This window comes from Canis lupus, chromosome 10 (genome assembly GCF_048164855.1).
Source record: "Canis lupus baileyi chromosome 10, mCanLup2.hap1, whole genome shotgun sequence".
Classification (NCBI taxonomy): domain Eukaryota; kingdom Metazoa; phylum Chordata; class Mammalia; order Carnivora; family Canidae; genus Canis; species Canis lupus.
In genome coordinates this window covers 14464528-14481071 of record NC_132847.1, presented here as the reverse complement: position 1 = coordinate 14481071, position 16544 = coordinate 14464528, and the positions used below count along the sequence as shown (strand labels likewise).

General features: G+C 42.1%; 1 protein-coding gene across 7 annotated transcripts in view; it reads left to right on the top strand.

Moving 5' to 3' along the window:
* The first annotated feature begins 122 nt into the window (after nt 1-122).
* The window catches only part of CEP120 (centrosomal protein 120), a 119797-nt gene continuing 103375 nt past the window's right edge, over nt 123-16544 (top strand). For 3 of the 7 annotated variants that reach the window (XM_072840777.1, XM_072840776.1, XM_072840772.1), the window contains exon 1: nt 129-529. The gene's annotated coding sequence lies outside the window, so the exon portion shown is untranslated. Of the gene's footprint in view, nt 530-16544 lie in introns of all 7 variants that reach the window. The other 4 variants (XM_072840778.1, XM_072840775.1, XM_072840780.1 and 1 more) reach the window with 3 other exon arrangements.

Genomic DNA, 16544 nt, shown 5'->3' with positions numbered 1-16544 from the left:
GTGCCGCGTGCCTTCCGGTCGGCGAGCCGGCCAATCCGCGCTGGGCGCTGTCATCTTCGGCTCCGCTCGGCTCTTTTCGCTGCTGCGGGAGCCTGGGGGCCGCGGCCGCTCGGGAGACGCTTTCCTTTCTAATTTTTTTTCCATGTGTTCACTTCCGGGTCCGGCGCCGATCCGGATGCCCGAGGCAGAAGGATGTTTGACCTCCGGATAAGCGAGGCGCCGCCGTGCATTCATTCCCGGCCGCATCGGTGGCGGCAGCAGCGACCCGGGCGGCGACTCTCCGGCCAGAGGCGGCGGTAGGAGGCCCCGGCAGGCGTGCGGGGAGCGCGTCGGCGCCGAGCTGCGTTCCCTCCCTCGCTCGCTGCTTCCCCCCTGCCTCGCTCGCCCGCCCGCTCCCTCCCTGCGTGGCTCGCTTTCCTCCTCCGGTCGCCGGCGGCTGGGATGTGCCGCCGCCGCCGCCGCTGACGGACGGAGCAGGGGCGCCGCCCGCGCCCGGGACCGACCCCCAGCTCGCGGCCGCGCCTCCGAGGTAAAGCCCCCCTCCCGCGGTGGCGCGCGGCGGCGGCTCGGTCCTCCCGGGCGGGGCTGGGTGGGCCGGGGTCGCGGGCCGGGGCGGGCCGGGGGCGGCGGGGGCGGCGCCGCAGGGGGGCCGCGGAGGGGAGGGGCGGGGCGGGCGGGCGAGCGAGCGCCGGGCCGGGCTTGGCGGGAGGGGCAGGGGCAGCGGCCGCGGGGGGGGCGGGGGCGCGGAGGGCCGGGCGGCCGGGGAGGGGGCCGCGGGCGGCGGGCCGGGCGGGCGCCGAAGTTGCGGGGCGGCGGGGCGGCGGGGCGGCGGGCGAGCCGGGGGAGGCGGCGGCCGCGGCGGGGAGGGGTGCGGAGGGCGGGCGGGCGGGCGCGACCGCGACCGCGACCGCGTCCAGACAATTAGCCCGGGAGGGAGGGGGTTGGGGCCGGAGGGCGGCGCGGAGGAGGGTCGGGGCCGGCGCGCCGGGGGGCCGCGCTTCCCGCTGGGGCGTGTGGGGCGGGGGGCCGGGGCTTCCCCATGGGGCAGGGCTGTGGCCTTAGCGCACAACTTGAGCGCGGCGCGATCGGGGGTCAGCGGCCTCCGCTGCCTGCTGGGAAGGTGCCGGCGTGTTGTTTATGGCACATGCAGGGGAAGTGACACGCCGAGGCGTCGGCGCTCCTGGAGCTCAGCTCCTACCTTTCTTTTCCGCGGGGCGGTGGTGGGGATGTGTGCGTGTGCTCCGGGGCGTGGGCGGTCGGGCCTGTAGTGGGATCCTTCCAGGCCTCCGGGGAGGGGGAAAGTTAATGGGGGAGACAGACCGAGACCGGGAGTCGGCGTGGGAGATGGCTGCTGCTGCTACAGCGTGCCAGTTAGTTGTGACCCGGTTGTAAGGAGCGTGGAGGCTGGCCAGCCGGCGAGGGACCCCCTTTTAACCTTTTGTTTGCACGTCGACTTGAGTTGGAAAATTAAAAACCTACGGATTTCGAAGAGGTCGAGAAAAGAAGTTGATGTTTGCTCCTTGAGCAGTTCCTAGTGAAAGGACACTTGCTGACAGCAAAAGATGTTGAAGTACGTCGAACATCGGACTTGGAACGCTTTTTAAAATTAGAAGTCTTTAGTTTTTCAGTCCGTGCCTCCATGTTTTGGGGAATACATGCTTTCCCTGTAGGGAGAAGTGGAAGAAAAATAAGCACAGGTTGTAAGAATGAGTTAGGGTTCGAAAGACGTAAGGCCGGTTTTGGAGAACATTTTCCACCGAAAATCGGATGTAGTTCGGGACATTGTTCTTACCTTTCTTGGGGGTGGGGCGGAGAGTTCTGGGTAGCAGTCATCTCATGACTGTTTCCAGACTTTGCTTCAGCTGTGTTTTGAGCTCAGATAAAGTACGTTTTGTCTATATTAGCCTTCCTGGTTGCCCATCAGGTGGAAATTGTATCGTATAGGCACTGAAAGAAACCTGCCATCAGACAAACTGTGTGGCTTTGGCATGGCTGCTCTGGAATGTACAGACACCACGGCTTCCAGGGGAGCTTGCATTTCTGGATATGCATCAGGTATTCGTAGTTCGTATTAGGATGGGGGACAGAAAGGTTCATTTTAATGTTGATAGGTCTGAGACTTTGTGGGCGGGACTCAGAAAATGATACTCTTCAGTGCTGCTTTAGTGTGCTCAGTGATGTCTCCCGCCACTCATCAGCTCAAGAATCTGTACATTATGTCCTTATTGATATTTTCATTGTTCACTTCCCAGAGCACTGCCTGTTAACAAAATCTCCACGACGGTATTCATTTATTCCTTCAACTAAAAAGACAGGAATTCTAGTCTAGGTGTAGTGTAGTAGCTTTAGCATGTGCAAGGGATGTTTACTCTGTTGTGAGGACGGAAGAGTGGTTAAAATATGAAGATGAATCAGACCCAGCCGTCATCTTAAACGGAGAAGCAGACATGCACTGAAATAGTTGCAACACAAGACACCTGTGGGATTTATTACAGGTGCATGGAAGCCCGGTGTGTGTGTATATATGCGTGTCTGTGTGCGTGTGTGTGTGTGTGAGAGAGAGAGAGGGAGGGGTGAGAGATAGAGACAGAGAGACAGATCTTTTTTGACTGGGGAATTCTGAATTACTTTGGAGTTGGCAACACTCCATTTGGGCATTAAAATATTATAGTGTGCCTAATGGGATTTGGCGTGTGTGTGTGTGTGTGTGTGTGTATGTACGTGTGTAGGGAGTTAGTGTTCTAGGCAAAGAAAACAGCTGGAGCACAGGCATGTAGGTTGGGTCTTACCGGGGCGTGTTAGCTGGATACGAGGCTGTGCCAAGGAGGTCTTTGTGAGAGAGGAAGCTGAGAAAATAGGTGGAGATCAGGCCATGGAAGTCCAGAATGCCTTGTATTTAAAAATGAGTCAGTTTGAGGCATAAAGTTCCAAATGTCCAGATGTTATGCTTCGAGGAAGTAGGTAGGCAAGTAAGGATAGTAGGTTCAAGGAAACAAAGTATAACCGAGAAATCAACCTGTTAGCATTTATGCTAATGCAGGAATGTGGAGAAGTTCCTAATCAGCAACAATCCATACCTGGCTTTGTCCTGTTTCTGTACTTGAATTTGAATATGGGTGTGTGTGTGTGGTAATCTGGTCATTGGTTGTATATGACATGAATCCGGGTTGTAAAGATGATCCTCCAGAAGAAATGAGAAGCTCTCTATTTCTCTGTAATCCCCTCCATCCCGGCAGTAGGGTAGTTTTCTGGTGTAGTTGATTGATTCAGAGTTTCTTCGAAGGGAACAAGTGGTGGTTCAAGTGTCAGAGGGTTTCCCCAAAGGATATATTTTTAAAATTTATTCATGAGCGACAGAGAGAGAGAGAGAGAGAGGCGGAGACACAGGCGGATGGAGAAGCAGGCTCCACACAGGGAGCCCGACGTGGGACTGGATCCCTGGTCTCCAGGATCTAAGCCTCTGAGCCACCCAGGGATCCCGGCAAGGGATACTTCAAACTAAACAGAGGGAATGCTGAAATACTAAACAACACAACAAAACAATACACGGGTCATTGGATAATTATATTATTATTAATGTGAGATTCACTACGGATAAAGTGAAATGTAAGGAATCTACCTACAGGGAGGGGAGAATTGACCATAACAGTGGGATCATAAAATGGGAAACGTCCACAGTTCTGGATAATATGTGTAAGGTCTTTAGTTATCTTAAATGTGAAATGACCCTAAAATCATTTAATCCTAAACTTTATCGCTACCAAAGAAGTACTCGGAGAGATACCGCCCTCACGGTAACAGTGGTTATGTCCGTGTGGACTCACATTACAAGGAAGATTGCGTGATGGATTTTGCCAACTATTCCCCTGTAGGTGTTCAAAAAGGATTTCCGTAACAGATTTTGTATTATGGTGAACCTTCCAATGACAGCACTAATACCTGTTAAAATCTATTAAGTGCCTGCTTTCTTGTTGTTTTTTAAGAGGTTTTATTTATTCATGAGAGAACAGAGAGAGAGGCCGAATCATAGGCACAAGGAGAAGCTGGCTCTGTGTGGGGAGCCCAGTGCGGGACTTGATCCCAAGGCCTCGGGATCAGGCCTTGAGGGAAAGGCAGACATTCAAGTACTGAGCCACCCAGGCGTCCCGTAGCGGGGTATATTTTTAAATCATTATTTTTTTTGCCCCCGACTTCAGTGTTTAAGACTCTGAAGTTATCTGTTTTTTGTTTTTGTTTTTTGTTTTCCTGATCTTCCGTTCTCTTCCTCTTTCGCGTTTTCCCGAGGTTGGCACTTTGTGATATTGATTCGTAGTGTTCGTATGTGTTTGGGTGTTGGTTCTTCAAGATGGACCTTTTTTGGAAATGACCATTTGGTGGATGTCTGTAGCTCTTTAATTGTAGAGATTCCATAGGAACGACAGTATGGTTCTACGTGACTAAAGACACCTCAGCGTATCCTTTCGTGTTGATCAACAGGTCAGAACCGTGTTTGGGTTTCACGTTGTGTAGAAATCAAGTGTGTATTATCCATGAATGTGAAGTGACTTTGGAGAGGTACTGCATTACTCAGGAAATACGAAGTGAGAGAGGTAGGAAGACAGATAAGGTCTACAGACACATGAGAGGCTGCTAATAGACACTTTTTTTCTTTTTTCTTTTCTCGCTGCCTTCTTAAAGCTGGGATTTAGAAATCATAAGTGTATCCTAAATTGTAGGTTTTCCTACTATTATTGAGGTGAATAGTGATTTGTTCTTAAACTATGGTAGGTGCTTGGTTACATTATACTCTGCCCTGCTGCTCCCTGCCCATCATCTTTGTAATGAGAAAGGATTCTTAACGATCTTGAAGTGTTTATGGATTTGGTAGAGAAGACAGCCCCTTTGGACGTTTTCTGGACTAATAATAGATCATACAGTTATAATTTAATTTGACGCAAGTCTATAGTTGAGTTCTATCCGCATATGCCTAAATCTACATCCACATATTTTATAGCTTTCAGTGCAATTTAGTAAAATCTTTGATACTCTTTTTCCTAGGATACCTATGAGTCGTTGGAGGGTTGATCGGTGGATAGAATAAAGAGTGACTCTTGAGAACAGAATACCTTAGGAGATTCTGTTTAACTCACCTGTTCAACCCACTGAAAAGATTGATACTCTTCCTTCATTTACTGGTTTATGCGCATGCTATATTAAGTTGCAGTAGACCACTCTCTAGTTTGTGTTTGAATTTTTATTCCCTTTTGTTATATTATGCTTATAAAAGTTATTTGTGTTTGCCCCCAACAAGTTGTTGGTACTTGGTGTTGTAATCACACAGTTTGACGAAACGTTCAGTGCACTATGGATGCAAAAAGTCATTTGTCTAAGAACCTCAGGCTCTTTTGGAAACAGGTGAGTACATCCAGTAAATTATAGTTAAAATAAGTGTGGGTGAGATAATTTGAAATAATGAGGGGAACCCTCATTGAATCCTAAATACCAAAAAACATTCTGCAGTAAGATGCTTTTCAGTTTTACGGATGTCTTTCCCTGTTTAACTGACATGAAAAGTCATAGGCGATGTTCGATAGGTGTGGTTTTTGCAAGAAGGACAGATTTGTGATCTGTAGACCCATTCGTTAATAAAAGGACTTGGTCTTGCATTAAAAGATTGTTTTGAGATTGTACCTTTTTTTATGTTTAGGTTGCAATAAAATGTTTAAGATATGTAGATTTGTTACATGTTCTTTCTGAGTTTTCTTCTTTTAAGAGTTTTAAAATTTATTTGAAACAGAGGGAGAATGAGGGAGCAGGGGGAGAGGTGGAGGGAGAGGGGGATAGAGAATCTCAAGTGGACTCAATGCTGAGTGCAGAGCCGGATGTGGGGCTGGATCTCACAAGGCTGAGATCGTGACCTGAGCTGAATCCCAGAGCCAGAGGCCTACCTGACTGAGCCACCCTGGTGCCCCAGTGATTCCCCTTTTAAACCGCCTTGGGAACTCTTGGTTAATTATATATTAAAAGAGAGTATCTGTTTCTAAAATACCATCTATTTTAATATTCTGTCTTAGAGGTTGATTTACTAGTGTCTTCTTATAAAAAAGGAAATAAATTCTGGTATTCCTGACTGTATTCATTGCTACCTTAGGGTGAATTGTTCCACTGTCTTGTCAGATGAGTAACCTCTGGTTCTCACAAATTTTCCTGCATGGCCCCTGATATGATTTTGTATTTTACCTTTCAGTTTTTACATAGAGGGGATCCTTCTTAGACTGCCAGCATCTCCTCAACCTGAGTAGGGGCTGCTGGAGTGCATTGGCAGAGGAAATTGTCCCTTGGAAGAGGAAATGCCATACTCTTGATGTGTACCAGGAGCATTTGGGCTTGGTGCAAGGCATGCTGGTCTAACAGCTTAGAGGAGCTGCCCTCTTGTCTTGCCTAGCTCAGCTAGAGCGAAAAGGAAAACTTTTAGAACTTTTAGGTATAGGAAAGGAGGTCCAGGTTGGCGAGGGAAAGCTAGGTAGGGTGTACTATTTATCTTGGTGTCACTGTATTTTAATGCCTGAAATGGCAGTAGTTTCTGGTATGGAACAGTGAAATATTTATGTAGGACTAGTTTTACAGAGCTTTGCTCTGCCTTTCTGTGATTTTTTTTTTCCTTTTTTTTTTTTTTTTGGCTGTGCTCTCCTCTTTGTGTTGGATTCATCCTCAGACTGGTAGCAAGATCACATCTAGACATGCATTGGCCAGGAAATGTTTTGCACAAGTTTACCAGCATACTTTTCCTTTCATGTTTTATTGACCAGAATTAGGTCATGTGTACTTCCTAACCAGTCATGACAAGGGGAATAGGGTTATCATGGTTGATTTCTGTTAATCAGGATATGTCCCCTGCAGTTGGGGATGGAGTCACATTTTCCCGAGTCACATTGTGGAGGGAGGATATGTTAAAAAATTGTGGGAAGGAAGAATTTGGGGGAAATGGATGTTATTAGAAAGGCAGTCAATAGTGACCACTACATCTACTTGTTTTGAGAATGAAAATAAATAATGCACGTAAATGCACTTTGAACTTTAAAGGTTTGTACAGACGTAGCAGATGAAAGATTAGAAAGCTGTCTCTATATTGCTCTCTCTTAAATATGCTCAGGTATGAATCTTTTAGGATCTGAAACACTGTTAGTTTTCCTATTGACTGAGTTTGGGTCATAAAATCAGTTATCCAAGTTGTGAGATTCTATCTTTTTTCCCATGAAACTCATAAAGGTATTGTAACTTTAAATTAAAAATTTGTACCTGTGAACTTGCTGTAATTTTTTTCTGAGCTGCTGCCCTCCCTCCTTTCCAAAAATTAGCCACGCCTTGGCTGTCATGAGACTTCTTTCTTCTTTACCCTTAGAGGACAGTGAGTGAGTTTAGGAAATGGGAATTTGTCGGTCAGAGGGAGTTTATTTTGAACCATGGAATCCTAGTGAGATAGGAGGAAAGGAGAGTTTTTACTCATTTTAAGAGAAGCAAAAAAATTGGTGGAGGAATGGGCGGACAGGGGAGAATCATAGAATTTTGGAATTGAAGTGAAATGAATTATGGGAAGGTTGAGTGAAAGGCTCATGTCACACACCTGTTGGGTAGACTCTCCTCTTCTAATTGCTGGTCTGATGCTCTTCCTGACCCAAAGAGGTGGGAGGCCATGAAGAGATTGGTCTGCTTTGCAGTTTTGCTTAGGATCATGGGCTAATTCTATAAAATTGTCAGCCAACTGTCATTAGTACAGATATATATTTCCAGGCTCTGGAAAATTTTAGCTAGAGTTTTTTGTTTTATTTTAAGTTAAGCAAACAAATGGACAGATTTTTTAATCTTCCCTCAAGCACAGCAACACACACACACACACACACACACACACACACAAGTAACCTCAAACGTGGCCTGCTGAAATGAAAATGCCGAAGCAGAATAAGTGCTTGGAACAGTTTATGTATGTTTCAGTTCAAGGAAGTTGTTATCTTAACGATTTCTCTGCGTGTACTATATGTAAAGAATGCGTGTGTGTGTGTGTGTGTGTGTACACACATATCTCAATATATATGTATAATACACACAGGATTTTAGCTGTTTTAATTCTTTCAATTGTAATTGTTGTAGTTCTACGTATATAGAATAAATCCATCTGTCTTCTGCAAGGATGGTTTGTTAATGATAGTTTTTTATAAATGGTAAGATTCGGGATGATTTTTGTTTTTACACTTTTTATGCTTCTCTATTATTTTTACTGTCAGGAAACATAGTAATTTTTTTTTTTTTTTTTTTTTTTTTTTAAAGCAGGAGGAAAAAAACAACCTAGGCGAGGGTGTTTTCTGCCAATTTCGATTTGAACATACAATTCTTTTGTTTCTAAAGGCATACCTTTAAAGTATGCCTGGAATGCAGTGCTACTTTGTAATTGTGTTTACTTTTAGAATGCACTTATTAAAATTATTTACCTTGAAATTTTAAATTAAAATTGGCCATATGATACTTTTTTTTTTTTTACTACCTCAGTCCCAATCTTTTTATTTTTTTATTTTTTTATTTTATTTATTCATGATAGGCACACAGTGAGAGAGAGAGAGAGAGAGGCAGAGACATAGGCAGAGGGAGAAGCAGGCTCCATGCACCGGGAGCCTGACGTGGGATTCGATCCCGGGTCTCCAGGATCGTGCCCTGGGCCAAAGGCAGGCGCCAAACCGCTGGGCCACCCAGGGATCCCATATGATACCTTTTGATACAAGTGTACTGTATAAAAGTAGTAGACTTCTGAATGTTTTGTAGTCACTAATTGTGTTACCTGTTTTTAAAACTTGTTTGGTTTTGCCTTCAGGTGGTATACTTGGCCGTGTATTAGAGGACGCTGTATTAGACTCAAAGTTGTCGTCAGAGTTTCCTTTAGTAAAAAAGGAAGCGAAAAAAATTTTTTCCCTTACAGCCAGTCTGTGTCATGTTTATTTTCTTTTTTTTGTGAAATACTTATTTTATATTCTAGCAATGAATACTTTGAAATGGCGGGCAAATATAGTAGATAGTGTCAAAGGTAGAGAAGAGAGAAAATTCCTGATATTCCTCGTTTTATGATGTGCAAATATATGGGTACAAGGCTTTTTTTTTTTTTTTTTTAAAGATTTTATTTATTTATTCGTGAGAGACAGAAAGAGAGAGAGGCAGAGACAGGGACAGAGGGAGAAGCAGGCTCCATGCGGGGAGCCCGATGTGGGACTCGATCCCAGGTCTCCAGGATCATGCCCTGTGCTAATGGCGGCGCTAAACTGCTGAGCCACCTGGGCTGCCCTACAAGGCTTTTTAATAAAATCCTTATTTGAATTGTAGACATAACCCAATATTGTTTTGGAGGTGAAACTAGTAGATGTCAGTTGTTGGTGACATTTAAAAAATTGGTATTTGTAGATGCATATTTTTATAAGACGTTATCTTATATTGTTTTGTTCTAGAGATCTCAAAACGATGAGTTGAGTCGAAAAAAAAGTATACATCTTAAAGATGTGGTCTTAGAATGTCAATTTTTATTTAAAAATATAGTAGATTTTTTACTGAGTTTTTTTCTGTCATATGAATGTCCAGACATATTGTAGCTCATATTCCTTTATTTATTTATTTATTTATTTATTTATTTATTTATTTAATTAATTAATTTATTCATTTTAAGATTCTATGTATTTATTCATGACAGACACAGAGAGAGAGAGGCAGAGACACAGGCAGAGGGAGAAGAGGGTCCATGTAGGGAGCCAGATGCGGGACTCGATCCTGGGTCTCCAGGATCACACCCTGGGCTGAAGGTGGTGCTAAACCGCAGAGCCACCTGGGATGGCCCTTTGAGTACTTTCTGATGATCTGTTAAAAGTTGGTAACTGAGGGCAGCCCGGGTGGCTCAGTGGTTTAGCGCCACCTTCAGCCCAGGGTGTGATCCTGGAGACCTGGAATCTAGACCTGGGATCGAGACCCGGGATCGAGTCCCAGGTCGGGCTCCCTGCAAGGAGCCTGCTTGTCCCTCTGCCTCTCTCTCTCTCTGTGTCTCATGAATAAATAAAATAAAATCTTAAAAAGCAAAAGAAAGTTGGTAACTGAGTGTATATTATATATGTTTGTTGTGTGTTCTGCTGTTTATCCACATTCTAGTTACCAACCACTGATGAAGTTGTTTTTGAAGACGGATCGAAAAATAAAATTGTGAGAATTGGGAATGAGAATGTGAGATAAGTCAAAATGTTTGTTACTATATGCACTTGTTTAAAATCTTCCAATTCAAAATTAGTAAATTTTTTTCTGTGGTAGAGTAAATGAGGACAGAAATTGATAATTTTAAAGATAATCCTCACAGTACTTGCTGTAGGGCTGGAAGTGCTACCACTGACTAAAAATAAGAGAAAAGTGTTTGTGGAGAAGGCAGTAGGTACCAGTGGTTCTTAGCCCTGACTTCACATTAACATTTTCTGGGGACCTTAACAAACATGATGGATACTGGGACTCTACCCCTTGCTAATTGATACATGAATCTGGGGATGAGGCTGGGGCATTGATATCTTTTAGGGTTTTCTACTGGTGATTCCAGTGTGTTGCAGGGTTGAAAATGATTGCTTCTTCTCTTTCTACACATCTCTTAGCTTTTAACTTTGAAGTTCTCTTTTTTAATTGGGATAGGAGTGTAAAAGTGAGACAAGAAATGCGCAGGAAACATTTGCAAGAAGACCGGGTTTATGAAGTGACTTCTCTTTATAGTTTTGTACCCAGAATCCTTAGTTAATGCCACTATATTCATTGCTTATTAGCAGTTTTTGCTACAGATAGCACCAAAATGAGAGGAATTTTGAAGTTTGGAATATTCGTTCAAGGCACATTTATCAAGAATAAATTAAGCATCATCTCAGATGCCTCTGAAAATCTTACGAAGCCTAAGTGATAAAAACAGTTGTATCTTTAAAGTTACATAAACTGTAATAGTGCAAGAATTGTTGCTATTTAAAAATTTATTAGTCTTAAATGTATTGTACTTATCATATTTATAACATACTGAATGAGTTCAGTATGTTAAATTCCACTCAAAAAATGTTTACATGGTGACCAAATCGGGTTTGACACTTCCTCTGTAAATTTCAAGGATTAGACTTTTATAATCTGCCCTGGCAGGACAATTTGGGGTAAAGAAATTTAAGAGTGGTTAGAATGTAGATGATATGTTCTATGTGAACTTGGAGAAGACTTGTAGAATTATTTTGTGTTCACTGAAAATGCCCCAAGAAAATCAGCACATGATAATCATTTTTTTTTTTTTTAAGGTGGAGGAAAAAGATAGAATTTGATAATGAGGCTTTCAGTAACACTTTGCACACACAGTCATTGAATACTAGGTACTATTCTATAGGACTGTAATTCCTTATCAGCAATTCTAACATCCAGAATGCTCTGAAAACCAAAAATATTTTCTTGTATGTTTGGCGCAGATTGTTTTTGTTTTTGTTTTTTCATAAAACTTGTCCTGAACTGTTGTGTATTTCATGGATTTGTAGGTTTCACTGCAGAAAATAGTAAATGTTTGATTATAATGTACTGTTGCAGACTTCTGTGTGTCATCCCAGCCTTTTTATGCATACGATATGTGTTGCATACACACTGTATCACCTGTCAAAAATGCTCTACAGTTCAGGATTCCAAAACATGTTTGACTGCAAGAACTTTGGAAAAGGGCCTGTGGAACTGCATTGATTTGCTTCTACTTGTGTCTTCATAGAAACTACTCTCATCTTATGCCTCTGAAATGGAGTTTCAGTAAGATGCTAGTAAATTTCTTGAGCTTGTTTTCTCTTGTAAATACATACATACCAAGAGGCACTTTATTTTAATGTGTGTTTGTTTAACAGTTGTTGAAAGCTTTTCTGTTTTTTTGGCATTATTAACCCTGGTCCTGTGGGCCCCAGTGTGGTCCCAGGAGCATCGTGTAATTAGGATGCTTGGGATGGAAAATGTTTCGGGTAACTGGTGTAGCCGAGTATTCATCACACACTCTGTTTAGTCCTTGGGTTATATAATTTTACCTCTGCACATGGGAACTTCATCCCAAAGCACCTGCAGGCAGTCCTCTTTTTACATATCTTGGCTTCCTTTTTCATAACAGAAAGAAGCAAGGGTGTGGTTGTATGTCTCTGTTTTAGTTTCCTTAAACTTGCTTAATTTGTTTTTAAGACTTCACTGCAAAATATCTATATACTTAACTGACTCCCCCCCTTCCCCGCCCATCTTTTCTGGTTGTTTTTCTTTTCTCCTTTTATTACCCCCCCCCCAAAAAAAAAAAAAAAACAAAACCCTTTAAAATACTATTTCTAAACAAGGGAAGTTCATGATTTGGTATTCTGAGTCAGAAAAAAATGCCCTGCTGGTGGAAAAGGTGACAGATTAATCTGTATATTCTGTTATTTCCCTGAAGAGGGCCTTACTATAGAGGAGTGATTATTGATTGTACTCTTTGGTGGTGTTCTGTGTACGAGGTCTTTGCTTCCTTATCCTCCCTAAACACTGAGGGGTCATGAGGTGGTAAGCACTGTGGTGCTTATTTTTCAGTTGTGTTTTTAGGTTTTACTTATTTATTTGACAGAAAGAGCACAAGCAAGGGAGCAGCGGGCAGAGGGAGAGGGAGAAGCAGGCTCCTCGCAGAGCAGGGAGCTCGATGGGAGATTCGATCCCAGGAGCCTTGGGATCATGACCTGAGCCAAAGGCAGACGCTTAACCGATTGAGACACCAGGCAACCTTGGGTGTATTTTTTAATTCACCAAGATAGTAGGCATTTCACAATGTAGATACTAATGGTACATTTAGAGCTTACATAGTTAGGGTATGTGCACTTGCTGTGTGCTCTGAAAGAAGTGTAATTCTCTTGTATATATCGTATTTTATATTCTTGTTTAAGCTGTGTGATGTCAGAGATTGTGATTGTCTTGTGTGCCATTTCATTTCCTGTGTTTGGCACGTGATAGGCCTCTCCTGATTACTTGTGTGTTGGATGAATGGATTAATCATTTCATCTTTTTTATTAGGGAGAATTAACATGGAAGAACCTTGATTAAGTGCCTCCTGAGGCGCTGTGCTCACTCCAAAACAATTTAGTGTGTATGTATGAGATATCTCAAACAAATAAATTGGTCCTACTTTATTTATTTAGTTTTTAAATTTTATTTATTTATTCATAGACACAGAGAGTGAGAGAGGCAGAGACACAGGTAGAGGGAGAAGCGGACTCCATGCAGGGAGCCCAATGTGGGACTGGATCCCAGGTCCCCAGTGTCACACCCCAGGCTGTAGGCGGCGCCAAACCAAACCGCGGCGCCCCCGGGTCTGCCCCAATTGGTCCTACTTTAAATAAAGTCATAAACACAAGCATCTGACTTAGTTACTCAGGGTTAAAAGTAGAGAGATACTTTATAGAAAGGTTTTCTTTTTTTAAATGGCAGACGTTGAAATTAAATGCTTTTATGGGTTAGCCAGAAAATTTAAAGGAAGTATTCAATATTTTTGGCATTTCAATTGTGATTTTGTTGTAAGGTTTTTTTTTGTATTAGATACAATTTTTTTCTTTTTCCTGTTTTTAAATTTTTGCATGCTAAAATTTGCTCCCCTTATTATCAGTGCATGGAACAATTCCATTAGCTTCAAAAATGTCCCTCCTGCTGCCTCTTGGTACTCATCCCCTTCTTCCACTCCCAGCCCCTAGCAATCCCTGATCTGTTGTTCTCAGTTTCTGTAATTTTTCCTTTTTCAGAATAGCATATAGATTGAACCCCGTGGTATGTAGCCTTTTTGAATCTAGCTTCTTCCCTGTTGTGTAGGGTGTTTGAGATTCATCCCTGCTGAAGGATGTGTTGGTTGTTTGTTTTTGATACTGAGCAGTATTCCATTATTTGGATGTACCTCAGCATGTTTATCCATTCACCACTTGAAGCATTTGTTTCCAGTTTTTGGCAATGAGGAATAAAGCTACCCCAAATGTTTGTGTGCAGTTGTTTTTCCTTTCTGGTGAATTTAAGGTTTCATTTCACTTGCTAATAAGTTCCTAGGATTGGAATTGTTGGGTCATATGGTAAATGTTTAAGTAATTTTTTTTTTAAAGATTTTCTTTATTTATTCATGAGAGAGACACACAGAGAGAGAGAGTCACAGATGCAGGCAGAGGGAGAAGCAGGCTCCATGCAGGGAGCCCGATGTGGGACTCGATTCTGGGTCTCCAGGATCACACCGTGGGCTGAAGGCGGCACTAAACCGCTGAGCCACCGGGGCTGCCCGGTAAATGTTTAATTTTATGAGAAAGTGCAAACTTTTCCTAAGCAGCTCTATGCCATTTTTCATTCCCGCCAGCAATGTAGAAGAGTTCTGCTAATAAGCAATTCCTGGGAAAAAAAAAAAAAAGAAAAACTATTCCTGATATTTAAATTTGCTTTATTGAATTACTTTTAATAAGTAGCTTGGCAATTTGGTTGCACACCAAAATAACATGACAGTAATATGAATTCTGAACATGATATTTTCTTTTTTTTTTTTTTTTTTTTTTTTTTTTTTTTGAACATGATATTTTCATTGTTGTAGACACCTATCAGATAGAGTGTGATTCAGGAGAGCCTCAGTTTTTAGGGAATGCAGTCTTCATTATGTTTTGGAGCTGTTCTTTCTTGCTCAGATGATTACGATCTGTTGGAAAAACTAGGCCTTGGGTACTTGGGTGTTGAGTTGCTTAAGCTTCTGACTCTTGATTTTGGCTCAGGTCATGATCACAGGGCTGTGAGATCGAGCCCCATCTCAGTTGAGTTCCGCACTCAGTTTGGAATCTGATTAAGACTCTCCCTCTCCCTCTGTGTCCTCCTCAAATAAGTCTTAAAAAATAAAAAAAAAAAAAAGAAAGAAAAGAAAAGCCTTAACCTTGGTGCTTATATTGGGAAGTAAAGTGTCTTTCAATTTTGTTTTTCTGTCTTCAGGCTACAGCACTTAAATTGGAGAGGGATTCTCTTTGATCTGGGCAGGAAGAAATCCTTAGTCTGAAGAAGTGGTAGTTTAATCTTTTCTATCACTTGTTGCATCTTTCATGCTAGATTTTTATAGACGTCAACTTGGTTATTGATGATTATTTGTCATTTACAATATTAATGTTATTATTATTATTAATAGTGTGTGTATATAGTAAACTGCCCTACATTTCTATAACAAGGTTGGCTTTTAAATAAAGTACATATATTAGTTTTTAGGATAGGTTGTTGTTACAAATGTATCTATGAATTAGGGAGCGTACAATACACTATTCAGTGGTTCTTAACTTTTTTTTTTTTTTTTTTTTTTTTTAAGAGGAACATTTTTTTTTTTTTAATTTATTTATGATAGTTACAGAGAGAGAGAGAGAGAGAGGCAGAGACACAGGCAGAGGGAGAGGGAGAAGCAGGCTCCATGCACCGGGAGCCCGATGTGGGATTCGATCCCGGGTCTCCAGGATCGCGCCCTGGGCCAAAGGCAGGCGCCAAACCGCTGCGCCACCCAGGGATCCCGGTTCTTAACTTTTTAACAGTATTCTAATCTAAGAATCTGCTGAGAGCTGTGGTTTGTGTCTTAAGAAAATACTCAGAAGGTCCATGGATTTCAGGTAAAGAATTCCACAACTATTTCCAGTATTAATGGGCCCAGTTTTATTCAAAGTAAAGTAAACTCAACCAAAACAAAAGCTATGATTTGTAGAGGCACTTACTAGTTTCCTTTTCAATAACTTGAAGTACTCTCACCAAGTTCTGACTGTGTTTTTAGTTATTTTAGGATGACTGCTACCTATTTATTCATGGTAGAATTTTTTTTATTAAATTAAAGGGTGTATGCCAGAATGTTAAAATATTAGAGAAAGGTGTATAAGTTATATCATATTACCTCATATCTCTAGTATTTGTATTTTTCCTTAAGATCAAACCATTTTTTCCCCTTGAGGAAGAGTTAAAAGCCTGTTATTAGATCATAAAAGGAGAAAAGAAGATTTCTTCATTCTGGATCATTTAATTAGGATCATAGATAGAAGAAGATTTGGTATTAAAGAATGGGCCATTTTTATATTTTTCAGGAAGGAATATTGGGAAGCCCGAAAGTAGGTTAGTACGTTTTGAGAGATGTACTTAAGTATATGGATGATAAACTTTCCCATGCCTGGTTCTAGATTCCTCTCTCCCAAATCTCTTTTGTAATCTATCTCTGAATCTCAGGATGTTTTAAACAAGTTTTAATTATTTTAGTTTTCAATGCTTTAGGTGGTTTTTTCTGAATTTAAAATAATATGCATATGCTATTCTCTTTGATTCCACGTCACATTATTTTAAGTAGGCTCCATGCCCATCATGGAGTCCAATATGGGGCTTGAACTCATGACTCCTGAGAGACTTGAGCTGAGATCAAGAGTCAGTGACTCAAGTGACTGAGCCACCCATGTGGTTGGAAAAATTTATATTATCTTCTATTACATGTATCTTGCATTTTTTGGGTAAGATTGATTCTGAAA